The sequence below is a fragment of the Saimiri boliviensis genome, chromosome 7 (genome assembly GCF_048565385.1).
Source record: "Saimiri boliviensis isolate mSaiBol1 chromosome 7, mSaiBol1.pri, whole genome shotgun sequence".
Lineage (NCBI taxonomy): Eukaryota > Metazoa > Chordata > Mammalia > Primates > Cebidae > Saimiri > Saimiri boliviensis.
The window spans coordinates 22,155,738-22,183,448 of NC_133455.1; the positions used below are offsets into that span (position 1 = coordinate 22,155,738).

Here is a 27,711-nt window from a genome sequence, read left to right on the forward strand (position 1 = left end):
GTGTGTGTAGGTGTGTGTGTGTAGGGGTGTGTGTGGGGTGTGTGTAGCAGTGTTTGTGGGGTATTATGTAGGTGTGTTTGGGGGTATGTGTAGGTGTGGGGTGGTGTGTGGAGGTGTGTGGGGGTGTGTGGAGGTATGTGTAGGTGTGTGTGTGTGTAGGGGTGTGTGGGGGTTATGTAGGTGTGTGGGGGTGTGTGTGGAGGTGTGTGGAGGGTGTGTGGCAGTGTGTGTGTGTGTAGGGGTGTGTGTGTGTAGGGGTGTGTGTTTTAGGGATGTGTGGGGGGTATGTAGGTGTGTGGGGTTGTGTGTAGGTGTGTGTGTGGGTGTGTGTAGGTGTGGAGGTGTGGAGGTGTGTGTGGTGTGTGGGTGTGTGTGTGTAGGGGTGTGTGTGTGTGTAGGGGTGTGTGTGTGTGTGTAGGGGTGTGTGTGTGTGTGTTGGGGTGTGTGTGTGTGTGTGTGTGTGTGTGTGTGCCCACTATGGGATTTTAGTCAGGGTGGCCAGAGAAAGCCTCTCTGTGAAGGGAACTTCTGAAAGTCCCCCAGCCAGAGTGAAGGAGCAGGGCAGGCTGCCATGAGCAGAGGGAAGAGCCAGTGCAAAGGCCCTGAGGTGGGAAAGTGCTCAGTGTGTTCAAGAAACAAGAAAGCCAGATAGTATTACCATCCCCAGAAGAGAAATTGAGGCCCAGAGAACAGAAGTGACTTGCTCAAGGTCACACAGCAAGCAAGTGGGCATGCCAGGACTAGAACCCAGGACTTCTGACATTAGACCAGAGGGTATTTTTCCACTGCCATCTCTCAGCAAGCAATTCCTGCATGCCCCGCCTGAATTAAGAAGATTGTGGCCACCTGCTTGTCACCAGGGAGCGCTGTGAAGTGAGGTGTCCTCCCATCCAGTCCCAAAGCCACACCTGGAACACCCCACGTGGACGGCCACATAAAGCAAGCTGGACACACGCACACAGGTGTGCACAGGCTGTTCTGCGCTGGACAAAGCAGGAGGGAGAACAGCGTTGCTGAGGGATGTGCAAAGATTAAGCTAATAAATAAAGCCGTCCAATCGATGATTCTCAGAGCAGAGCACTGGGGAATGAGAAATCACTACTCGTGCCGGGGAAAATCTTGCTCTTCTAAGTCCCACCAAGTCTAACAGCCTTAACCAACAGCAACAAAGATCAGCCGAGCTGGGAAGCCACGGAGGGGTCAGGGCCTGGGAAGGGGCCGGAGCGACCAGGTAGGGCTGTGTGCCTGCAGGCAAGTGACTTCGCCTGTCTGATCCTCATCTGTAAAATGGGGCAACAAAACCAGCCCTCGCTCAGAATGCCACCACAGGTCCCTGCTGCTGTGTGTCACAGATAGTGTAGACAATTTCGACTAGATAATACTCACCTGTAGCATAAACTCAGAGGCTACCAGAGAAGGTAAATCCCCCACCCACCCCAAGTACCCCTTCCAAGGGGCGACCACTGCTGGGAGTTTCTTAGCAGTCCTTCTGGAAAGTCTTAGACCAAAAATTGTTCTAACCTGCTTGTACGTGCCAATGACAATCTGTCTGAGGCCGACAGTTTGTAAAAGGCAGTGAGGCGGGAAGCTTCCACATCTGTCTGACCTCAGAGCCCAAGTCTGCAAGCTCTGGGCCACCAGGTCCCAGTTGTCCCCAGTCCACAGACAAGTAATTCCTTAGACCCCACGGGGCCAGGCCACAATAGGCTTAATAGGCCTTGTTAGGCTGGGCTGGGACCCAGGTGGTCCCATGTACTGCTTCCTCTTCCTCAGCCACCTGGCCCCTGGCCAGAATGATTGAATCTATCCACTTCCCCTGGTTAAGCCACCATCATCACTCACCAGATGGCTACAGCAGACCCCTCAGGGGTCTCCCAGCCCACCCTCCTCTGAGTGACCTTTTCCATCGCCAAACTCAAGCTACCCCTCTGTTCACAACCTGTCCACGGATCCCTCTCGCACTGTATAGAAAACCCAAACTCCTTCTTTGACTTTTCATTTTTAGAGACAGGATCGTTCTCTGTCACCCAGGCTAGAGTGCAGTGGTGTGATCATAGCTCCCTGCAGCCTCAAATTCCCAGGCTCAATTGATCCTCCCACCTCAGCCTCCTGAGTAGCTGGGGCTACAGGTGCACACTGCCACATCCAGCCAGTTTTTTAAAAGTTTTGTGCAGAGATGGGGATCTCACTATGTTGGCCAGGCTGGTCTTGAACTCCTGACTTCAAGTGATCCTCCTCTGCCACCTCACAAAGTTCTAGGATTACAAACATAAGTCTCTGCACCTGGCCCCCAACACCTGAAATGAGATGCTCTTGTTCCTTTCTCCGGAAGTTCCTCTCTACTTCTTCCCGACGCTCAGCATGCCTTGTGATTGGACACTTTGTCCTTTCTTTCCTGCCTGGTTCCTCCCACCAGAAACGAAGCTCTACAAGGGCAGGACCCTAGTGTCTCTCAATGTTGGCTTCTCCCCAACTCCTAGGCCGGTGCTGGGCACGGTGTGGGCTCAACTGGTTGTTGAATGAATAAATACAATGACCAGAAGCAACACCCCACTGCTCCGCAATTAGCCACCTACAAATTCAATGTACTCATCTGCTGATTTCTATACCACGGTTTTGAAAACCTCCAAGGACAGGGATGGAAACCCCAGGTGCCCCCAGAGCTGAAATGCCTTTGCCACCCCTGGATACAGGCTGGACTCCCTTTGTTAACTCTCTTCTTTCTTGCTGTTACATTAAGCAAAAATGTCTTCGTTGGCAAATAAATGCTTTTCCCATCAATAACCACAGAAGACCAAATCAAACCTTTAGCTGCCGTTCTTATCTCTTAAACAGACCCATGGATTTCCCAACTAATCAGAAGATGAATCAAACGCTGCCATTTGAGGTGGGAGATAATCTGGTCAATTTCTTCCCGGAGGAGGGATCTGGGTGGAAATTTGCGTATGGCCCCCAAAAAACAAACACTCTTGTAAATAAAGCCGGCCTCCATCCTGTCTCCACAATGCAACTCTTATTGAGTGAGTCAGGTGTTTGGCTGATTAAAAATTGATCCATTTCAAAATCTAATCAACAGAATAGGATTCTTTCATACGTTATCAAGAGAGCTGCTGACATCGAAAACCAAACCTGTTATTAACCCATGAACTCCAGTGACCTGCTCCTCACTGCTCCAAGGGACCGTAAATTATTCAGTGGTCCAAGACCAGGGCTGGTGAGCCTGATGGATTTAGGTCATCAGTCCAGGGGGGCAGCAGTCCAGGGGGTTTCAGGTCGATGGCATGGCCGTGCCAGTCCCCAGAGGCTGAGGTTCAAGACACTCGGGGTCTGCGAGTCATGACTGTGAATACATTACCCACGTCTGCCTGGGCCCTGCCACAGGGCTGTGCCTTTCAAGGAAAGGCCTCTTTCAACTCCCCGAGCAGGGCAGGAAAGGCTGGCCCCCGCCGTGGGGGTCTGCAAGATTGGGGAACGCTATTTGGAATTCCCAGGTTAATAAATTATTTCCCTTGAACTACAGCAAAGGAAAAAATAAATAGTCAAGGGGGGCAGAGATGCATTCTGCAAACAGTTAGGAACAGGCAATACAATCAGTTCAAATATTTTACCTCCTCGTGCAAGGAATAGCTCTGTTGCAATGGGACTGTTTAAAAGAGGAGATGCGAAGAGCCATCCTACGGCTGTTTATGTGTCCAGCAGGGCCCCGAGGGGCGACGGGTTTTCTTGCCAACTTCTGGACTCTTTGACCTTGAATTAAAGCTCGTTAAGAGTCACATCTTATAAAAACAAGAGCAGAGTAAATAAAGGATTTTTTTTAAGAACACACATATACCCATGCCAAAGTTTCCATTCTGCTAAGCAAGCAGGAAATCCAACGCAGCGAAGGCTGCACTTGGCATTATTATTTTGGGGCCCGTAGTTATGGCTGACCTGATTAGAAAGGAGGATTTAGGAGGGTAAAATATAAGAATCTTGAGCAGGGCTGGAAACAGACTGGAACCTAGAGGGCGGCTAGCCCGTCAGCTGAGCGATGGAGAGAAGAGTGAGTCCCGTCTATGCTCTGAGCTACTGGGAGACCCCAGAAGAGCACAGAAGCTTCCACTGGCTCCTTAGAGCAGCTGCTGGGAGAACCAGCAAGGGGGCTCTGTGAGCTGTGCAGCCAGCAGAATTCAAATCCCAGCTCTGCCACTTCCTGGTTGTGTGAGCTCTGGCAAGTGAGTCTCCCGGCCTCAGTTTGCTCATCCATCAAATGGGAATAAGAATGCAGCTAGGTGTTTGACGTTCTCTAGGTCATCTCTACATGGTAGGAGGCACATGCGAATTCTTCAACTGCTCAAAAGTGGCATCTGTTGCTTCCACTGTTAATACCGCTATTATGATGGCAGGTGTTTTGTTTTGCTCTTCAGGTCAGTTCTGGATAAAGTCCGTGGGGGATTAGCATCCTCCTCAACTGCACATCCCAGCCTGAGGACCTGACCTTCATAAAAATGATGACGCTTACTTCCCTCTCTAGTGCACAAGGCTTTGGTGGGAACTTCAGAAAGTATCCACATGATGTGTGGTTCAGCTTGAAAGCCAAAGTCCTGGGTTCAAATCCCAGCTTTGCCACTGACTAGCTGTGTGACTTCAAGAATGTGAATTCACCTCTCTGAGCCTTAGTTTTCTCAACTTTATAACGGGATGACAATAGTACCAACCTCATCTTAGCACAGTGCCCGGCCACCTGCTAAGCCCTTAACGAAGGCTGGCTCTTATCATCATCATTATGCAGACTCAGTTTCCCACTTGATCCGATAGAGACTATTTCATTCATTTCCTAGGCAGAGTGGAACCTGGCAGGGGCCTCTTGCTGAGTGACCCTAGGCAAATCACTTGGACACTCGGGGCCTTGGATTCTTCCCCAGTAAGGACAAATAAAGAGACTTAGAAGCTCCATCTGGCTTGGTCATGACCTGATTCCCTCAGCCTAGAATAAGGCCAGGCCTACTGTAAGTGCTCAGATCAGTGAAAAGACAGCGCGACACACAAATGTATTTGTCAAATGAGCTCTCCCCTGAAAACACCGGCAGCAAAAGGACACGAAGGTTGAGCCGCTCCCTGCGCATCCCAACCCTGCCCCCAAAGCCCAAGCATCCCCTTGACCCACTGCCGGGGAAGGCACCCAGCTCACCCCGTCCCAAGCAGCCTGGACACTGTGAGTCCACCCCAGAGAACACCCAGGACACCAGAGAGAGGCCGACTCCCCGCCCAACAAACTCTTACGGACCACCAGGAATCCTCCGTTAAATAAGAAATTTATGTCTGAAGCCCCTCTGACCTCTCCTCAAAGCGAAATCATCCTCCCAAGGCCCCGCGACCTGATCCCATTGATCCTGTCTGAGCTGTAATTCCGGGCGGCTCTGCGCACACGGGGTCGGCCTGCCCAGCGGGCTGCGGCCTGACGGCTCCAGGGGTGCCCAGCAGCAGCTGGGGTGGAACAGAAATCGGCTCTGCCCTCCAGAGCCAGAGAGAGTGGCCGCTCCTGGGAGCAGGGCTCAGGGTGGGACTGGGGGCGGTGGTGGCCGCTGTGTCCCCTGTCCCCTGCAGCCCTCAGGCGTGGCCCCGCCAGGCCTGGTCCGGAGAAGGCTGTCGGGGACCGGATGAATGAACCCAATCCCTAAGGCTCTGAACAGGCAGGGCCAGAGCAAAGGAGACGCAGTTCTGGGGACCCGGTCTGGGCAAACCTTACCTGGCTAGGTGGTGGGGTCTCGAGGGGCACGGTCTCCCCCGCTGGTGGCCAGCCCTTGCCGGTGTCCCAGGCTAAGGCAGGTTCCCAGGTCCAGCCAGGTCCTCCCGGCTGCTGGGCCCCGCCGCCGGCTGCTGTTTACCCGCTGCCTGTTTTCCTCATGACAGGCCTTCCAAGAACTGCAGCCAGAAATCGATGCGGTTGGTTCTGGTGCCCACAACCCCCCACTTCCCTCCTGCTGCCAAAGTTCAGCCGCTGCTTCCTGTGAAGCCAGGACAGGCTCCGGGCTGAGCTGAGGGGCAGCTCAAGGTGAGGACACCCCCTCAGCAGCCCCCTGTCCAAGCTGAAGGCCACGGGCAAAGGGGTCCCAGGCAAGGCTGGGCAAAGACAAGCCCCTGTCTTCACTCACAGCAGAGGGTGACCCAGCGGACCAGGCACGGAGCAGCCAGGAAGAACCCCTGCCCCATCTTCCACGTTTGTTAGCAAAGCGGGCGGGCTGGCCCTCTCGTGTTCCTCTCCTCGGGTGTTTACCCTATAGCTTTGGCTCTGAATCACCTGGGGCCCTAGTTACGAATTCAGTCTCAACCCAGCCTGCAACCTGTTTCGAGAGACCTGGGGTGGGGCCCAGATGCTGGCCTTTAACAAGCCCCCAAGTGATTCAAATGAGAAGCCTCAATTGGGAAACATGGTTTGTATGCAAAGATTCAGCTTCCAGGATGTTAATCACTACAGTGTTCAGAAGACAGAAGAAATGGAATTGAGCCTATCGCTGGCTAAAACATAGGGCACCCAGATATATTTCATTTCAGATAAACAACGTATAATGTTTTTTTCAGTATAAGTATATCCCAAACATTTCATGGGAGGTACTTACACTGAAAATTCTTCATTGTTTATCTAAAATGCCACTGTTTTTCTTTGAGACCAGGTATCCCTCTGTCCCCCAGGCTGAAGTGCAGTGGCCTGATCATTGCTCACTGCAGCCTCGAACTCCTGGCCTCAAGCTCTTCTCCTGCCTTAGCCTAGAACTACTGGCACTTGCCACCAGACCCAGCTAATTTTTAAATTTTCTTGTAGAGACGGGGTCTCCCTATGTTGCCCAGGCTGGTTTCAAATTCCTGGCGCCAAGTCGGCCACCTGCTTTGACATTCCAAAGCATTAAGATTACAGGCATAAGCCACCATGCCCAGCCCCTGGAGACATTTTTTATTGTTACAACTTGGGGGATGCTATGGCATCAAGTGGGCGGAGGCCAGAGATGCTGCTAAGCGCCCTACAACGCGCACAGCAGCCCCCACAACAAAGAATTCTCCAGCCCCAAATGTCAATTGTGCCAAGAATGAGAAACCCTGATTTATACCCAAGACAATTGTGTGCCCCTGTGCACTAAAAGACACTCAGGAACCAATGTTCCTAACAGCACTGTTTGTAGAAGTCTCCACTGGAAGCCACCCAAATGTCCTTGCATAGGCGAATGGATGAATCGATTGCAGTATGGTCACACAATAGAATGCTAGGCAGCAATGAGAATGGACTGTAACACTACACAGCACAGGTGAACCTTGGAAAACAATGTTGTTTTAAAGACTCCAGACACAGAAGAGCATTCGCTGGTTGATTCCAAACAAGCAAAGCTAATCTGTGCTATGAGAAGTTAGCACAGGGGTCCCCCTGGGGGGCAGGTGGTTGGCAGTGATTGGAAGGGGTGGAAAGGAGCCTGTAGGTGGGCCAGGGACTTTCTAGTTCTTAATCCGAGAGGACATTCCATGGGTATGTTCAGTTTGTGACAGTCAGTCGAGCTGAACCTATAGGATCTGTGCCTTTTTCTGCCCGTGACATGTCAACAAAAGATCTAAAGAAATGGTGATAAAGATTTATCTCATAAGGGACCATTTTTATTCCTTTCTTTTTGCTTATCTGTTCTTTCTATAATGGCCACACTGAATAGATTTTACTTGTGAAAAGAGTGAGAAGGGCAACAGCAAATGTGAAAATTTGCTCACTTCTGCAATGTGTGCCCCCCAGCACAGGCCACTGAAGCTGGGGTGGGGTGGGGGTCCCTGCCGTCAAAGAGCTCTCTGTCTTGATGGGGCCGGGAAGAGGGCATAAATACAACCAGGGACTGGAAACAAGGAGGCCCAAGGGCCACAGTCAGCCAGTAATCAGGTATTTCATCCATCCAGCCCAGCATTTTAACCAATTTTATTTCCCCGGGGGCAGGGCCAGGTCTCCCCAGTTGCCTAGCACCCCATACTTCCCACCAACTTCCTCCTACTTTACTCAGAGCCAGATCTACCATTCATGTTACTTGCTCGTCCCTAAGCTCGTGGGAGTTTGCCATTCCTTGAGGCAGATATTGCAATCAGCACTGTTTTGTGATAGAGATACGGACAAAGGGTTACAAACACAGAGGGATCTACATGGGGGTGGGGAGGCCCACAGGGTGTAGGAATGTGCTCTTGACAGGAACACAAACACATGTAGACTAAATATCATATATACAAAAAGCAAGGCAAAATCTAATGAAATATGTACGATATCTATATGAGTAAATCTATGAAACTGCTGAATAAAATCACAGAAGAACTCAACAGATGGGGAGATAGTCCATGTTCATGGATAGGAAGCCTCGATATTGTCAAGTTCTTGGTTCTTCCCAATTTGATCTATAGACTCAGTGCAATCCCAATTAAAATCTCAGTCCACTATTTTGTGGATATGGACGAACTGATTCTAAAGTTTCTATGAAGAGGCAAAAGACCCAGAATAGCCAATGTAATATGAAGGCGAAGGACAAAGTCAAGGACTGACACAACTGAACTTCAAGACTTACTATAAAGCTACAGTAATGAAGACAGTGTGGTACTGGAGAAAGAATAGACAAATAGATCAATAGAACAGGATAGAGAGCCCAGAAATAGACCCACATAAATATAGTCAACTGATCTTTGACAAAGGAGCAAAGGCAATATGATGAAGAAGAGATATTTGTCTTTTCAACAAATGATGCTGGAACAACTGGACAGCCACATGCCCCTCCACCCCCGCCCAAAAAAAAAAAAAAATCAATAGAGACATAGACCTTACACCCTTTACAAAAATTAAGTCAAAATGGATCATGGACCTAAATGTAAAATGTAAAACTATACAACTCCCAGAATATAGGAAAAAATCAACATGACCTTGGGTTTGGTGTGGACTTTTTAGATACAACACCAAAAGCACAATCCATGAAATAAATTCTTTTTTTTTTTTTTTTTTTTTTTTTTTTTTTTTTTTAAATAAATTCTTGATAAGCTGGGCTTCATTAAAATGAAAAACTTCTGCTCCTGGAAAGGGAGTATTAACAGAATGAGAAAACAAGCTGCAGACTGGGAGAAAATATCTGCAAAAGACACATCTGACATAGGACTTGTATACAAAGAACTCTTAAAACTTGATAGTAAGAAAATAGACTGATTAAAAAATGGACTAAGACCTTAACAGACCCTCACCAAAGAAGATATACAGCATATGCAAATAAGCATATGAAGAGAGGCTCCAAATCATATATCATCAGGAAAATGCAAATTAAAACAATAATGAGATACCTCTACACACCTATCAGAATGGCCAAAATCTAGAACACTGACAATACTAAATGCCGACAAGGATGTGGAGCAACAGGAACTCTCACTCATTGCTGGTAGGAAGGCAATATGGCGCAGCCACTTTGAAGATAGTTTGGTGGTTTCTGAAAAGACTAAGCAAACTCTTACCATATGATCCAGCAATCTTGTTCCTTCGTATTTGCCCAAAGGAGTTGAAAACTTAAGTCCATAAAGAAAAAAAACAAACGAACCTGGAGGCAGATGTTTACAGTAGGCTTACTCATAATTGCCAAAATTTGGAATCAACTAAAACGTCCTTCAGTGGGTGAGTGGATAAATAAATGGTGGAACCTCCAGACAATGGAATATTATTCAGTACTAAAAAAAGATGAACTAAAACGCCAGGAAAACACATGGAAGAATCTTAAATGCATGTTGCTAAGTGAAAAAGAAGTCAATCTGAAAAGGCTACACACCATTTGATTCCAACTATATGGAATTCTGGAAAAGACAAAACTATTCAGACAGTAAGAGGGTCACTGGTATCCAGAGGCTGGAGGGAGCAGGGAGGGATGAAGTAGTGGAGCGCAGATGATTTTTAGGGCAGCAAAAATCCTATGTATGGTACCATGATGGCAGACATCCTGTGTATGGTACCGTGATGGCAGACATCCTATGTATGGTACCATGATGAGAGACATCCTATGTATGGTACCATGATGAGAGACATCCTATGTATGGTACCATGATGACAGACATCCTGTGTATGGTACCATGATGGCAGACATCCTATGTATGGTACCATGATGAGAGACATCCTATGTATGGTACCGTGATGGCAGACATCCTATGTATGGTACCATGATGGCAGACACTGTCATTACAATTTGTCCAAACCCATAGAACATACCACACCAAGAATGAACCCTAATGTAAACTATGGACTCTGGGTAATGACGTGTCAATGTACATTGATTTGTAACAAATGTACGATTCTGGTGGGGCATGTTGATAACGGGGGAGGCTACGCACGTGTGGGGGTAGAGAGGATATGGTAATTCTTGATTTTGCTGTGAACCTAAAACTGCTCTAAAGAAAATCTTGAAAAAGAAAGGAAGGAAGGAGGGACGAAAGGAAGGAAGAGAGAGAGGGAGGACAAATCCACAGACAGCGCTGACAGTTTTATTTCTTGTGTGGCCCTAGGAGATTGTCTAGAGACCCCCCACTTGCTGCAACTGGGCAGGATGTCTTCAGGCATACTCAGTCCCTTCTAGCACTCTTTGGATATCTGAGATTCTAGCTCCCGACGCCTCCATGGCTGCTGTGGGAGGATCAGAGACTTACAAACTCCTTGTAAGACCAGCAGGCAGCGCATGGAGGTGTGTGCCTAGGCCTCAAGTCAGGGGAAGCAGCCAAGCTCTACACCCAGGAGCTCCCAGGCCAGCCTCCCCCATGCAGTGACCCTCCCATCTCCACCACAGGAGCTGGGCCCTGGGGCTGTCAAAAGCCACGCTCCAGGGTCCTGCAGGGACTGACGCCCTCGCAGGTACTGTCTAGAAGCACGCCTAGGTATGGTGACCTTTTTGTTAGGCGCTGAACTCCCGCCTCCCCCGCTGAAGTCCTAACCTCCAGGACTTCAAATGTGTGTTTGGAGACTGTATTTGGAGTAGGGCCTTTAAAGAGGTATTTAAGGTAAAAATTAGATCATGACAGTGGGCCCTAATTCAATCTGCGGGTGTCCTTATAATAAGAGATTAAGACACAGGCACACCCTGGGGTATGACCATGTGAAGACACAGGGAGAAGCCAAGAGAAGCCTCAGAAAGAACCTGCCGAAACCTTGATTGCGAACTTCTAACCTCCAGAGCTATGAGAAAACAAACACACACACATGCAGGCACGCCTGTGCATGCACAAAGCAAGGCTTTGTTTATGGTCAGCCTCAGGGTGGAGAGGTTGCTGACTTGAGTTTACAGAGGGGTGATGCCTTAAGCTGGGCCCTGATGGATGAATAGAAGTCCACTAGACAGACCAAGTATGGAAAGCTACTGTGGGCAAGGGGAAGAGCACAGAAGAGGGAGACAGCGCTGCCCTCCAGAGCTGTGCTAACTTGAATATGTGGCACGTGGGCTGAGAGAGAAGGTCCGCCACGGTGAACCCAGAGAGGTGAGCACTTACTATGTATCGGGCTCCGCACTAAGGAAGTAATTTTCCGGTACTGTCTTCACTAAACTAACGGCCCCATTCTTCAGATGGGAAAACTGAGGCTCAGAGATTTGAACCCAGACCCACAGTCTGACTCCAGGACCACATTCTTTTCTCTTCTCTCTCTTTTTTTGGGCTTAGTTTCACTCTGTCATCCAGGCTGGAATGCAGAGGTGTGATCTACGGTCACTGCAACCTTCACCTCTTGGGTTCAAGCGATTCTCCTGCCTCAGCCTCTTAAGTAGCTGAGATTGCAGCTGCACACCACACCGGGCTAATTTTTGTATTTTTAGTAGAGACGGGGTTTCACCATGTTGGCCAGGCTGGTCTGGAACTCCCGACCTCAAATGGTCCGCCCTCCTCGGCCTCCCAAAGTGCTGGGATTTCAGGCGTCAGCCACGGCGCCCGGCCCAGAGCCATATTCTTAACCGTGAGAGTTTCCCCTCCTGTCCCACAGGAGAGCCACGGGGGCATTACCAGCACCGCTTCACCTCTCAGGGGGCAAAACCGCCCTTCGCGTGGGCGCACAAAGCGGGGAAGAAAGGAGCGGAGTGGAAGCGCGAGGCAGAGCAGGTGAGCTACAAAGGCACCGCTGCAGGGCCCTGCCGGGACCGCGGGAGAAAACACCAGCTGCTCAACCCAGCAACGCTTTTCATCTCCGCAGAAAATGCATGCGCTCCTGGGTCCCCGGAGAGCCCAAAGTTTGGGCTAAAGGCTTTCTGGAAAAAAAAAAAAAAAAAAAAAAAGCTCACTGTTGCAGGCGTCTCCACAGTCACCCCGGGTGACGCCTGACACTTCACCGCGGCACTCGCTGACAAGCGTCTTCAAAGGACAGAAATCGGCCGGCTTGCCGGCTTTTCATACAGATGCCATTCATCCACAGGAAGCACTTTTCCCTGTGCATTGAGAGAGTTATTTTGGTTCGAGGAAGCCAACCCCAGAGCAAATCCAAGAAAGAAAAGGAAGCGGGGAAGTGGGGAGGGCAACTCTGGCAAAATGAGAAAAAGTGGCATTTGGGTAAACTGCACACAAAACAATCTTTTTCCAGGATGATCTTTTTTTTTTTTTGAGATCAAAGATAAAGCGGGGAGACCTGTGCAGAACAGAGCAGGTGCGGTGGGCCAGGGGACACGGGAGGGGCTTCGCCAGGCTCTGCGAGTGGGCAAAAGCCATTCCCCATGAACAGGACCTGCTGGGTTAGGGTTTGATCCGGGAGAAGGGCAAGTGACTCTTGCTAGGGGGTCGTGATGGGCTGCTCTGAAGAGAATCTGAGGCCAGAGGTGGAACCATAACCGCATCTGCTGGAGCTCTGCTCGGGACCTTATTTCTCTGCGTGGTTTAGAACATGGCCACGTCACTGCCCAAAGGTTCCTTCTTCTGAGATACTCAAATCGCAGGGGTGGTGGAGTTCTGCCCAGGCCTGTGTCCCGGTGCACCCTATGGCCTCCCTCTGTCCCCTTGTTCCACACATGATGTTCTTCAAACAACAGGGCACATCCCGCACTGGACCCGCGTGTCAACACCAGGCCAGGTTGGCAGATGTGGTTTGTGTCTGGTTCACCTTTGGAGAATTTCAGTCACGCAGAATGGAGTGGCCAAGAGTTTCTGGAACCTTCCATGGGGAGACATGTTTTGGCGGTAGTTTCTGATTGTAGGTGGCAGAAACTCGGTCTGAACAAGCTTAAACAATAAAATATACAAATAAACAAAAACATGGGTTGGGATCCTGTAATCCAACTATAAACAGAGAGAATGCCCTCAGGATGACTCAAATCTGGACTCTGTCTCTTAGCCTCTCCCTGCAGGCTGCTTTCGCTCTGTCCCCATGAAGTGGTCTGGAACCCTGCCTCCAGGCGGCTCTAGACTTCCTTCCGTCAGGCTTCCTTCCTTCCTTCCTTCTCTCCCTCCCTCCCTCCTTCCTTCCTTCCATCCATCCATCCATTTCAGCTACAGAGAAAAGAGACTGCTCCACCATGAAAAGTACCAGAGAATTCTGATTGGCCCACCTTAAGTCATGTGACTCTCCTGTGGTCCAATCACTGTAGCCAGAGGGAAGGCATACTATGATTGACAGCTTCCCTGTCTTCCTGGGTTGAGTCACATGACTGAGCAGAGGTGGGATACATGAAGAAAGGTCACCCCAGGCACGGTGGGGTGCAGGGCTGCTATGCCGAGGTCTGTCTGTGACATGATGGCCTCTGGAGCACCCGACGGCCAGCCCACCGCCCCAGCCTGACTTCTCCAAGTCCATTATCATGAGAAGCAGACTCACAACAGCCGTTTGGTTTACAAACTTCCATTGGAGGTGCTCCCTGGAGGACTCAGCATGTGCCAGGTGCTTGGCCAAGTGCCTTCCATGAATGACCTCACTGGATCCTTAACAGCAACCCTCTGTCATCCCACCTTACAGCTGGAGAAGCTGATGGTCAGAGAGGACAGAGGCTCACTCAAGATCACACAGCTTGTAAGAGGCAGAGCGGGGAGTCAAACTTGATTCCAGTGGATTTCAAAGCCCGTGCTCTTCACCCTGACACCATTCTGACCCTCCTCCTTAGAGGAGTCAAGTTTCCCTGGGGTAGCACAAGGGTATTTACATGCTGGAATAGAGGAAGATCCCTGAGTGCAATGACCATGGGGTGGTGTCCTCTAGCACAGATACCTGTCACTTGTACAAAGTGAACTTCCCTCACCCCTAACCCAATGAGTACTCAACAGATGTCGGCTGAACTGGACTCCAGCTCCAGGCAGAGGTAAGGTAGAGACCCCCAGGATTTGTTCAGCTTTTGGTCTTTGTGAGTGACAAAGTGGGCCCAGACCCCAGGGTAAGTGAAAAGTGTAAGGTCACCAGTGAAGCAGGAGGCTACCAGACACTTTAAAAAGAATTCTAAAGGAGAAACGAATTTTCATTACATTGAGAGGACTTCAGTGTCCAGTAACATGGAAGACAATATAACCTAAAATACTCCCACTATAAAACACCCAGAAATACTGGATAAGGTATACCAGCATCTCTTTAAATATATAGGTCAGTTCTGGAAAAAGTAAGAAATTCCCAAGGGCCAAAACTAAAGAGGAAACTCACTCAGACTGCTAAGTATGTGAACTAATACTTCAGTGCCCTCTGCAATAAAGGACTGGGGCATGGGATAGGTGCCCATCTTAGTAGTGAAGAGGTCTTCCCACTCAGCGAGAATGTAGATCAGAACACCTCTGTCCACGAACACTGGAAGAAGACATGGCTTGATCTGTCTCCACCTTACCTCTGTTTTGGAAAACCAAAAGTAGCTTCCCTTGAGAATGTATAACCGTAATCTTGCACTCACATGGGTCTGGAGTTCAAATTTATTGTCACTTTGGAGTTCTCAGATTTGAGTATACATCAGAATCACCTGGGCAACTTGTTAAAACAGAAACTGCTGAGTCCCATCCCCAGGATTCCTGACTCAGTAGATCTGGGTTGGAGCTCAAGAATTTGCATGTCTAGCAAATTTCTCGGGGATGCTGATGCTGCTGGTCCAGGGACCACACTTTGAGAACCACTGTTCTCTGCCAAGAGATTAACTTAAAAATAATTCTCACATGGTAAATCTGCTGGACATTAAGCCAAATTTCCATTAATAACACAGGGGCAGCTGGGTGTGGTGGCTCACGCCTGTAATCCCAGCATTCTGGGAGGCCAAGGCTGATGGATCATCTGAGGTCAGGAGTTCTAGACCAGCCTAACCAAAGTGGTGAAACCCCATCTCTACCAAAGATACAAAAACGAGCTAGGTGTGGTGGCATGTGACTGTAGTCCCAGCTACTCAGAAGGCTGATGCAGGAGAATTGCTTGAACCCAGGAAGCACAGGTTGCAGTGAACCAAGATCATGCCACTCCATTCCAGCCTGGGCAACAGAGGGGGACTCCATCTCAAACAAACAAACAAACAGAAAACACAGGGGTGAGCAAACTATGACTGTAGGCCAAATCCCATCTGCCCTGGGTCAAATCCAGCCACACCCATTAGTTTATTTATTGTTTATCATTGCTTTTGCACAAAGGCAGAGTTACGTCATTGTGCTAGAGACTGTAGTCTGCAAATGAAAAATACTCTTGGTCTGACTTCTGCACTAAGGTCAATCCTGGTCACACAAAATTCACAGCGATATAAGCCTCACAAAGATGGCCTCTCAATCCAAAATTACAAAACACATGGGGAACTGGTCTACCACAATTCAACAGCATTAGCAGGATCCCACCCAAGAACTTCAGATAACGAAATTATTATACACAGACTATAAAAACAGCAGAGAGGCAGAGTCTACATTTAGCAACTCTGAGGTCTTCAACCAGAAGGAGTTACGAGGATGGTATTTACTGAGTACTGTATGCTGGGCATTGGGCCCAGTGCTTGATGCAGTCCAAGCCCTTCCAACGTGAAGCACTTAACATTAAGTATAAGACTAAGGCTCAGAGAGGGGTCATTCGCTTGCCCAATTTCACAGCAAACATGAGGCAGACCCAGGATAAAAAACCAGGCCTTGGGCTGAAACCCACTTCTAGGCAGTTCCAAATTCTATGCCTCACTTCCACCCCAGAGCAAGGTGATCCATGATAAAAGTAGGAGCTCTTAACTTGGGGTACATGGCTAGATTTGGGGAAATCCTGCGATGGCCTGAAGCTACATGTAAAATGCTGTCTTCACCATTTTATGATTGGTGAAAAGAAGATCCATAGCTTTCATCAGATTCTCAAAATCAAAGCCCTGAGACAGCCAGATTCAAATGCAAGCCTTCTCTCCATGCTAGAGCAGAATCGTATTAATAGCGAACATTTCTTGTGCACCATGCCAACAGACACCACTTGAATGTTACAGGTGTACGTTTAAATCCCATGACAGCCCTACGAGGGAGTTCTTTTATCCCCATTTTACAGATGAGAAAACTGAGGCCACAGAGGGGTCAGGCAACTGGCCTGAGATCCCACAGTTAGCAGGTGGTTGAAAAGGAATCCCAGAGTCAAACCCTCTCACCGGCACACTTCTCCCCTGCCCGATCGCCGCCTCCTGCCAGGGGGGACCCAGCTCTCTGATTCTGAATCCAGCCATGTGTCTCTGCAAGCTTGGAAGGCCCAGGGTCTTTTCTGCCCACTCCTAAGCCATTTGCACATGCACAAGAAACATGAGGCTCCTTCTACCTTGATTTTGGGGTGAAGCCCCGTTCTTGATCCCAATGTCTATGCCCAAAAGAACATTTCCAAGGCCAGCCAGACGGGAGCCAGGTATTTCCCAAAGAACGTTCGTTCCCCTGTCCCCACCTTGCCGGGTGTGTGCCCAGACACCAGCTACCTACTTGGCTGGTGCCTCGCTGCGCGACAGCATAAACACACATTTACCCAATTTTTCACAATGAGCGATATTTACTCCACAGCCCAGAATGGCTCATATGGAACTATTAAACCCCGTTGCCTCCGTCTGCAGCTCGGAGTGCAATAATGAATCAGTATTTTGGAGCGATTACGATGCTAATAAGAATGTGTGAGGCGCAGAAAATCGGTATGCAGGGGCGGCCGCCAAATCCCCCGGACTCCCTGCCTCCCAGCCTCTCACTTGAGAATCGTACCGTTCCAGGAGCCAGACTGCCAGCGAACCCCCAGCCCCCAAGGTGGGCTCTGCTGGAGTTACTGGAGCACCAGGCAGATCTGAAACGGAAGCCCACCGTCTCTGGAAGTGCAGGCCCCACGAGGCCAACCTCTGCTGGGAGCGTGGGGAGTGACGGTGCCGCCTCCCGACGTCCCGAAGGCCCCAGAGCCGCCTCTGATGGTGGGGACCTGGAGCTCTAGCACAGCTGTCACAGGCTCACACACACACGGGCACTGGAGGGAGCAAACACTCCCGCCCTCAGGCTGCGCGCCTGGAGCAATGTTGGATGGGGGGAGGGGTTGTTTGCCTGTTGCTGGTTTTTTTTGGATCTTTCTCTTTTTCACAAGCCCCTAAATAATACACGGCAGAAAGGAAGCCTGTATTTGAATGTGGTGAGGTCCACCCCTAACCCCCTCCCATCTGCCCAGGGAAATTGCTTTATTCTTGTGCCAAGCTTGGCCTCCTCATCCCGGAGACTGGGGAACTTTCTGGATGCCCAGGGAGGCCAGACGCGCAGACTTGGGCCAGAGGATGGTGGAGAGAACAGCGAAGCCTCCTGATCTGGCCAGGTCTCCCACCCCAGGCTCTCGGTCCTCAGACTTCTTCAGTCCTCCTCCTCTTCCATCCCCTCCCATTCAGCATAACGACCTCAGCAGGGACTACAAGCCCCTGGGACCTCGCCCTGTCCCCCCCCCCCGCCTCCCAGCCACGTCCTGCCTCTCTGCCCCTCACCCAGTGCTCCAGCGACACTGTCCACCTTTCGCTTGCTGGAGCCAGAGGTACAGTCTCCCACCCCAGAGCCTTGTACCCACAGCCCCTACCCGCTAACTGGACTACCACGCCCCCTCCCCTGACTTCCAGACTAAAGCTGGCCCCTGTAATACAATCGCATCATTCCCAGCTCATTTCCTCTGCAGGGCTTGCAACGTTAAATGTGTGATTATTTGATTAACGTGGGTGTCTTCAGGAATTTGACTTCTAAACACCAGAGAGACCAACAGCACCTCGAGGGCAGAGAGCAGGTCCGTCTTCATCACCGGGCACGCCCGGCACGTGGCCTGCGCCCAGGCCCTCGGTAGGTGCTGAGATAAATACGTGTGGAGTGAATGACTCCTCTCGCCCGAGCCCTCTCCCAGCTCTGCTTCCCCAGTGACAGCGGCCCTTTCTGTGAGTGGGGCCACACAGCTTTTCAAGCCTTTTTTACGTGACATCGTTGTATCTGCCATAAAGTGCCACGTTCACAGTACAAGCCCTGGAGAGAGATTTAATCACAATGGAATGCTCTCGGACCCTCAAGCAGGACGGTCCCGTGCACTCCCTTTGGTGTAGATGGGTGCGCATGTGTGTGTGTGAGTGTGCACACGTACACATCTGTGTCTCTGCACAAGGTGTCCCCGACAGAAACGTGCATGCCACATGGGAAGGTGCCACCGCACTCGTCCCACAAGGATTAAGCGAGCACCCATGCACACCAGCACGGCAGAGCCGCCGGCGGTATAGCAGGAGGGCCAACACGGACTGGGCATTTACTCTGTGTTGCACCAGTCCTGGGTTCAATGCTTCAGGAAAATGCACTCGTCTAACCCCGCCGACCCTCCCGTGAACGAGGCTGGGGGAACCCATCTCACAGGCAAGGAAGCCGAGCCGCAGACTGAGCACGCACTGAAGTCTCACTGCAGGGGCAGAACTGGGACCCGCTGTGCCCGACTCGAAAGCCAGGCGTTTGGCCACGAGGACCCCCTCGCACCCCACATCTCTGCCTCCTGACAACAAGGCCAAGTACAGAAAACTGGAAGCACAGTGTTTCCATCACAGCAGAAAAGGAAAAGAAAAAAAACAGGGATGTCCGGGGCCAGGGCCGGCTGAGGGGAGAGGGACCCAGTCACTTCACAGAGCCTCGGGCGGCGAGACGCTTGTCCTGAAGACAGCAAAGTCACACGGAGAATGCCCGTGCGGGGTGAGCGGAAGGACCGTGAGGCAGAGCTGGATGTACTCAGGCGGGCAAAGCGGACCAGGGTGGAGACAGGAACCCTCGCCAGGCCGGCGGCTGCGTCCTTCCCGCCTCCCGCCGCCTCTTCTCCATTTGCAAAGCCGTCCGATCACCGGGCGACTCTGCCTTCTAGAATACAAAAATCACTTCTGAAAATCCTTCTTTCCCTTGCAGTCCTGGGATTCCCCCAAACCCTTCCATGGTCCTTCTCCTCCCCGATCCCGAAAAGCCTCCCTCAGCGGCTCTCCTCTTTGTCCCATAGTGACTCAAACAGGAATAAAAACAGGCAGCAAGAAAGGAGGGCCACGGACGCCGTGGACTGCAGAGCGCAGGGGTCCCGGGTGCAGCTCAGGAAGCCGGGCATCCTCCCTGCTGTGTGTGTGTGTGTGTGTGTGTGTGTGTGTGTGTGTGTGTGTGTGTGTGTGGAGGTGGGGACAGCTTGGGCCTGCAGAGACTCCCTGATCAGGGGCTGGCCTCTGCAGGTCCACAGCCACAAGGGGAACCTCCCATGACCAGCTCCAAGGAAGTGGGGACAGCAGGGTTGGCTGGAGTTCCTGGCATCCCAAGGCTGGGAGGGCAGGCGTCACTGCTTCCTTTCTGAAGGCCTCACGCTCCTTGCGGAGGGACAGTAACTCTGTCACTTCCCTTCATCTTTGTCCCTGGCGCTTGGCCTTCCAGAGGCTGAAGCTGACAACAGGGTAGAAGGAAGAGGGGGGCTACGGCTTCCCTTTCTACTTCCCGAGGGTGGCTTCAGCGGCCTAACTCTTTCCTTGGCCCTTAGAGAAGGGACTTGATCTAGTCCTCACTTCCCAGAGGCTGTCAGCTCCAACAGAACCTTCCAGAGCTGCAGGCTGGGCCGGTCTGGGCCTGGGGAAAGGGAGTTCGCTCGTCTCACTCAGTATCTGCAAATCACCTAGAACCCCTGCTTCCTGCTGGACCCAGCAAGTTCAGGAGTGACATCAGATTGCTGCTTCCCTAAACTCTGGCCCATCCATGGGCACTTATTGAGCATCTAATGTGTGCCAAACTCTGTGCTTGTGGCAAGAGTCAAGAAGACAGACAAATGCTGCCCTCATGGGTCTTACAAAGACCAACCAAGAAACCCCAATCAACTATGATGTGATTATGGGGGAGTCCCCTAATACAGTCAGGAGGTTCAAGAGAGCCTCCCAGATTAGACACAAAAGCCAAGAGAAGTGTGTCCGTTTTTCCAGGGATTTTAAAAAGGGAACACCAGGCAGAGGGACCAAGATATGCCAAGGTCTGGAGGTAAGACAGCGTAAGGCATTTGAGAGCTGGGCAATAATTTACCCCTGGCTGGGGGAGTTTCGGGCAAGGAAGTCTGTGAAAGATGACATGGTGGGATTGGCTGAGGGTCGGGGGAGGTGGTCACGACTGGCCTCATAAGGAAACGTTCAAGTTTGGACTTTGGCCCGTAATCAATAGGGAGTCACTGAAAGCTTTTCAGTTGGGGAGAGGGTCTGGGGTCATGATTCGGTTTCGATAAAGATCTCTCAAGGCAGAGTTCAAGGTCTAAGACTCTTGGTTAAAACCAAGAGAATCAAGAAAGGACACTGCCAGAAGACCTAACAGAAGTCACTGCCACCTCTCTGCCCTGATTTCCTGGGAGTGCCTTCTAAATGGAGACCTGGGGCCTGCTGCAAAGACCATGTGAGTCGGGATCCCGAGGTGGGGGCGGGGAAGGGTCTTCCCCAGAGGTCAGGGCTACAGATGCTAAGTCTGGTGGGGTAAGCTGGAGAGAAAGGGCCCATGCTCGCCCCAACACCCTCCTCACTGCCCCACCCCCGACATCCCAGCCAGGACTGAGGACCCCCCCATGACCATCTTCTCCTTGGGAGCACCCCTTCCACATCACCCTCCCCTCCTCCACTATCTAAGGGGCTCTATCTTTAGAAAACAATCCCACCTCCTCACCGTGGCCCTCAAGGCCCCGCACGATCTGGTTCCTGCCACCCTGTTCCCCACTTCATCTCCCACCTCGCCACCTCTAGGATACAGAAAGCTGACCTGGGTGGGGGGACTCAGGAAAGTCAGAAGAGTCACATGTCCCATTTGGAAGGCGAGGGAAACTGAGGCATCAATGGAGCCCTCACTGAAAACAAAATGGTCCAGGAATCAGGCAGTAGTCTTGCTCCCCTCACTGGGGGTAGGCCTGGCTAGCTCTGCCTAGAAGCCCCTTGCTGAGGCCAGCGGGGACCTAGCCTCATCAAGGACACCTGGGGGATATGGTTATTTCTACCCAGTTTGCTCAGTGTAGAGTCTGCATACCTTTTCAGAGACTGGGCTCCAATCCAGAATGGAAACGCAGCCCCCGTCCCGCCCTCCCCTCCCTCCAGAAGCCCTGCAAAGAGAGGCCCCCTCCAGCTGACCAGTGTGGCAGACGCCATTGTCAGAGGCCTTTGAATCAGAGCGACTCCAGTTGGAGTGGGGGCTGGGAAAGTGAGGCTGGGACTGGCTGGGCTGCATTCTCAGAAAGAGGCACTCCTGGCCTCTAGACGCTTACGGTTAAGGGAACAAATTAATGACGTTTACTAAGCAGACCCAGACTTGGGAGCGTCCAGGTATCCCGATATCTGGAGAACAAAGGCACTCCTAATTTTGCTTTAAAGACAATAATATCGATTCTTGCAAAATAGAGTCATTAAGAAAATTAATCCTTTATCACACACCCTTGTCCCAGAGCACAGCTCCCGTGCACTCAGGCACCGTCCCCGGGGGGATGCGTTCCTCCGCTTATTTTCCTGAACATCGTACTCTTATCTACGGAGCAGCTGTCCTTTCACCACTTGACTTTCTTAATAAACTTGCTTTTACTTTGCGCTGCAGACTCGCCCTGAATTCTTTCTTGCGTGAGATCCAAGAACCCTCTTCTTGGGTTCTGGCTCAGGGTCCCTCTGCTGTAGCACCACCATCTGCGAGGGTGCACGAACCGACTCCCTGGGCCCCACCCTCTCAGCCACGCTCCAGCTTCTCCTGTGCCTGCGACGAGAGAACTGCTCCGTTTCCGTCTCTTTCTCTCTGTCTCTTCAGTGTTCTCCCTGCCTCCCCAGCCAGGGAGATGGGGGTAAAAATCTCCCAAGATCCCCAATTTAAAGTTAAGTCAGCTCTTTCTCTCTCCCCTTTCCTCGCTACCTAATAATCACACTTGTGTGAAGTTGATGCTCTACATAACGAAGAGAGAGGCCTCCTTAGAGAGGGTACAATCAGACAATTTTTAAGATCATGGAGCATTAGACCATTCCCAGCTGGGTTTACTAATCAAACAGCCAAATCCTTCATAACCAGTCAATCCCTACAGGGCAATTAAATCCTTCCCCTTTAAAACACTTGCCACACTGTCTGGGGACAGAAAGAAAAATTTGCAAAATTCATTTGATAAATTAGCCAGGGAAAAGAAAGGAGTGAATCAAGCTTTGTTCTTTTCATTTTTTTTAATTATGGAATTCACAATGCCTGAATAATGTTTAATAAGAACTATGAAAATTCCTAACAGTATTACAACACAACACAAAAGAATTAACCTGGTTACCGTGAAAAATTGCATATTTAATTAAGAACAGAGAGTTCAAAACTATCCAGAGATTTCAAAAGTGCTGTTGCCTGAGGGGCCAAATTACATGCTTCCAGGGCTGCTAACGGAGTTAGCGCGTTCAGTCATTACCCAGGCGTCCCCATTAAGTGACTCTGGGCAGATGACATCAAATTCATTTCAAAAGCACCAGGAACTGAAGCATTCGCTTGGGTAGTTTAAGGGAAAGCAACTATCCTGCTGGTAGAAATCAGACCCCTTGTTGATAAAGGCAATAATTAAAGAATAATGTTAATTAGCTGCTTTTATTTGAAGAAAAGGACCGTAGTTGGAGTGCTTCCAGGCTGTGGAGGTGGGAGTCGCTCTTCCTGGAAGAAGGGGGGGCTGCTGGCAGGAGTGGCGAGCGAGGGGCCCACAGGAAGACAGGGAGATGGCGGAGGCTGGGGCAGGGCGCAGGAGGCCTGGGTCCCCAGGCTGGAATCGGCCCGGCGCCCTCAGGCCCTCAAGGGGCAGCTTGGAAAGCAAGGGAAGAGGGTGCTGGCGGCGACCCGGGCCCTGTCGCGGCGGACGAAGCCAAAGCCGGGGCTCCGTGTTCGGCCACTTCCTGTGGCACCCACGCCGCTCGTGTAGCCGTCTCTGTCCCACTGACTCCCCTCACACGCCCTCCTGTCACACCCACTCCAGCGTGTTACTTCCGGTCACACTCACTCTCCCACACAATGTCTTGTCACACTCACTCGCTACTCGGTCACTTCCTATCACACCCACTCCAGCTCGGGCCACTTCCTGTCACACTCACTCCCCCACACATCCTCCTGTCACACTCACTCCCCTGACACATCCTCCTGTCATGCTCACTCCCTCACACATCCTCCTGTCACAACCATTCCAGCTTAGTGACTTCTTGTCACACTCACTCCCCCACAAAACCTCCTGTCACACACTCCCCCACACATTCTCCTCACACTCACTCCCCTGACACATCCTCCTGTCACACACTCCCCCAATCTCCTGTCACAACCATTCCAGCTTAGTGACTTCTTGTCACACTCACTCCCCCACACATCCTCCTGTCACACTCACTCCCCTGACACATCCTCCTGTCACACTCACTCGCCCACACATCCTCCTGTCACACTCCCTCACACGACCTCCTGTCACAACCATTCCAGCTTAGTGACTTCTTGTCACACTCACTCCCCCACACATCCTTCTGTCACACTCACTCCCTCACATGACCTCCTGTCACAACCATTCCAGCTTAGTGACTTCTTGTCACACTCACTCCCCCACACATCCTCCTGTCACACTCACTCCCCTGACACATCCTCCTGTCACACACTCCCCCACACATCCTCCTGTCACTCACTCCCCTGACACATCCTTCTGTCACACTCACTCCCTCACATGACCTCCTGTCACAACCATTCCAGCTTAGTGACTTCTTGTCACACTCACTCCCCCACACATCCTCCTGTCACACTCACTCGCCCACACATCCTTCTGTCACACTCACTCCCTCACATGACCTCCTGTCACAACCATTCCAGCTTAGTGACTTCTTGTCACACTCACTCCCCCACACATCCTCCTGTCACACTCACTCCCCCACACATCCTCCTGTCACACTCACCCCCACACAACCTCCTGTCACACTCCCCCACACATTCTCCTGTCACACTCACTCCCACACACAATCTCCTGTCACAACCATTCCAGCTCAGTGACTTCTTGTCACATTCACTCCCCCCACATCTTCCTGTCACACTCACTCCCCCACACATTCTCCTGTCACACTCACTCCCTCACACAACCTGTCACAACCATTCCAGCTTAGTGACTTCTTGTCACTCTCACTCCCCCACACAACCATCCTGTCACACTCACTCCCTCACACATCCTCCTGTCACACTCACTCCCTACTTGGCTACTTCCTGTCCCACCAACTCACCTCATACAACCTCCTGTCATATCTACTCTCCTGCTCAGCCACTTCCTGTCACACTTGCTCCCTTTACAGCCTGTCACAACCAGCCTGAGTCACCTGAATCGCCACCACCATCGTCTTCATTGTAACCAACTGTCTTTTCCAAAGATGGCTGCCGTAATATCCCTCGCCACGCGGGCTTCCTGCAAGGTGACCTCGACACTCCTTCCACCCAGTGGTGGTGTCTGCGTCTCTTCCCTTTGAACCTGAGCCAAACTTTGTTACTGCCCCAACCAGCAGAGTAGACGGAAGTGACACTAGCAACTTCTCCATTTCCACCTGGCTCTCTCAGGATGCTCCGCCCCAGAACCCAGCCGCCATGCTGTGAGGAAGCCCAAAGGAGCCCACACAGAGAGGCCCTGGGAAGAGGCCGGACACCGGGGTTCCCGCAGACAACTGAGGTTCCAGCAACAGTCAGCATCGACTGCCAGATGTGGGAGTTGTCAGGTTACCCCCAAACTTCGAATCTGCCCAGATGAAGCCCCAGCTATCATGGAGTGGGGACAAGCTGATCTAACTGGGTCTTGTCCTAATTCCAGATCACAGAATCAGGTACACAAGAGTTGTTTCTGCCCACTGCGTTTGGGGTGGCTTGTTAGGCAGCAACAAATGACTGCTGTTTACAGAGACGCAGGGAGTCCCGCCTGTTAAGAACTGTCTCATCGCCAGCATCCTCCTTCCCTGACAGATCCATCCAAGAGGCCAGCATGAGAAATGCGTCCACGGATCTGCCCACCAGTGACAAGAACGCCTCCCAAAGAAAGCCACAACTGGCCTCCGCCTTCGCCTCGGATCTCAACAGCCCCCCAAGGTCTCCAGGGACACCGCAAACTGCACGATCCAGCCGTGGAGGGGAAAAAACGCAGGAAGCCCATGTTCAGGAAGACAGCACTGAGATCCCATGTGGCTCAGCGGCCTGCCCGGGACCACGGCTGCTTCACGGCAGCGCTAGGCTGGGATCCGCCCGACTCCCAGCAAAGTGGTTTGATTCTCATTAGCAAGGTCCCTAATGAGGGCAGCTCATCAATACATCCCACAGAAACAAACCAGCCTCTGGCTCAAGCCGGCTTACCTGTGGGGTGGCTGGGCCAGCCCCAACCTTCTAGGGGTGCCATCCTGGGCAGGGGACAGGAAACGTGTGCTGCTGGAGCCGCTGGGGCAGTTGGGCAAGCTCCGGGAACTGGGGAAGGGGGGCCACCTTCCTCAGGGAGCCCCACCTTGGCAGCCAGGCAGGAAGCAGGAGCTGGGCCTCAGTTTCTCTCCGCACCCCCTCAGGGAAGCAGGCGGCCTCAGCAGGCCTCACCCACCGCGAGATGCCAAGATGCTCTGCTCTGCTCTGCGAATGATTTTTTTCCAGAGATGAATTTCACAAAGTAGGCCAAGGGCCATGGGACCAACCCCCTTGCTTGTGGAGGCTGGAGAGGCTCTCCTCCGAGGGCTGGGGCCGCCTCAGAGCGACTTCCCGACTGCTGGCCCGAGGGGCCCAGGGTCCAGCTACCCGAGGATGGGAAGGACAGGCAATCGGCCTGGTCCCCGGTGTCCGCTGCTCTGGTGACCAGCTGTGACGATGGCCCCCTGGACTCTGACATCCCTGATGCTTGGCCCAGCAATTCAGGCCCAGGCCCCCACTCCTGCCAGGCAACATGGTCCACCGAGTGCCACCCACCATCACGTTAGACCTTTACGAGGCCAGTCTGCACATACGACAGCTTCTGGGGAGGGAGGGCAGCTGGACAGTAGCCCTGTCCCAAGGATACGGTCTCTGCTTTGCGGAGTAACAGAAATCACAAGAGGCAGGAGAGCGTCCGAACACAGACTCCAGAGTCAGACTGCCTGGCTCTGCTGTGCGACCTCGCGCAAGTCACTTAAGCTTTCTGTGGCTCAGCTTCCTCCTCTACGAAATGGGAATATTAAGAGTGTCTAGGGCGGGGTGTGGTGGTTCTCGCCTGTAATTCTCCCATTTCGGGAGGCCAAGGCAGGCTGATCAACTGAGGTCAGGAGTTTAAGACCAGCCTGGTCAGCATGGTGAAACCTCGCCTCTACTAAAAATACAAAAACTAGCCAGGCGTGGTGGTGCACACTTGCAGTCCCAGCTGCTCAGGAGGCTGAGGTGAGAGAATCGTTTGAACCCAGGAGGCAGAGGCTGCAGTGAGCCAAGATCGAGCCACTGCACTCCAGCCTGGGTGACAGAGTGAGACTCCATACCAAAAACAGAATGTCTACACCATAGAATTGTTATGGGATCTAAACCGTTTAAACGATGCTATTTAGAAGGCACTTCGAGTCACAGCTAACACACAGCCACCCTTGGCAAGTGCTTTTTAAACTAGAAATAAATAAAATTAAAATTAAAAAAAAAAATTCTTCTGAGCTCTTCTCATCTCTGAAAAGACATGTAAATTCTGCCCATTATCTGGAATGGCTACACGGAGGCCAGAGAAGGCAGAGTCACCTCCACGCCAGTCACAAAGCCTGCAGAGCTACTGCTTACCGAGGTTGCTATTGTAACTACATGTTCATATGAAGGCCACACAGGAAGCTACACAGGGAGGCCTGGGCTCAGCGGGGATTTCACAAAACGGGAAATCCCTACCCCTAGAACCCAGCCCTGTGTGACGTGCAGGCCCAGGGATGCCAGCTCTCACACTGAAGAGAAGCCAGGAATCTGGGTTTGGTTTTTTTTTTTTGAGACGGAGTCTCACTCTGTCACCCAGACTGGAGTGCAGTGGCACAAACTTGGCTCATTGCAACCTCTGCCTCCCAGGTTCAAACGATTCTCCTGCCTCAGCCTTCCGAGTAGCTGGGATTACAGGCGCCCGCCACCACACCCGGCTAATTTTTGTATTTTTAGTAGAGACGGGGTTTTGCCATGTTGGCGGGGCTGACTCTCGAACTCCTGACTTCAAGTGATCCACCCGCCTTGGCCTCCCAAAGTGCTGGGATTACAGGCGTGAGCCACTGCACTCGGCCGTGACTTTTTCAAAGGTTACCTCTGATCAGGCCAGCAGGTATTCCGTTTTTGCCAATCACCACACCAAGTATC

The 27,711-nt window shown here is 51.5% G+C and overlaps 1 protein-coding gene across 3 annotated transcripts in view; it reads right to left on the bottom strand.

Annotated features, from left to right (window-relative positions):
• Positions 1–27,711, bottom strand: part of CUX2 (cut like homeobox 2) — a 314,909-nt gene that overhangs the window by 268,988 nt on the left and 18,210 nt on the right. Inside the window, exon 1 of one of the 3 annotated variants that reach the window (XM_074402234.1) lies at positions 5,729–5,954. The exons of the other annotated variants lie outside the window; for them this stretch is intronic. The gene's annotated coding sequence lies outside the window, so the exon portion shown is untranslated. Of the gene's footprint in view, positions 1–5,728; positions 5,955–27,711 lie in introns of those variants that run through there. 3 annotated transcript variants of the gene reach the window in all.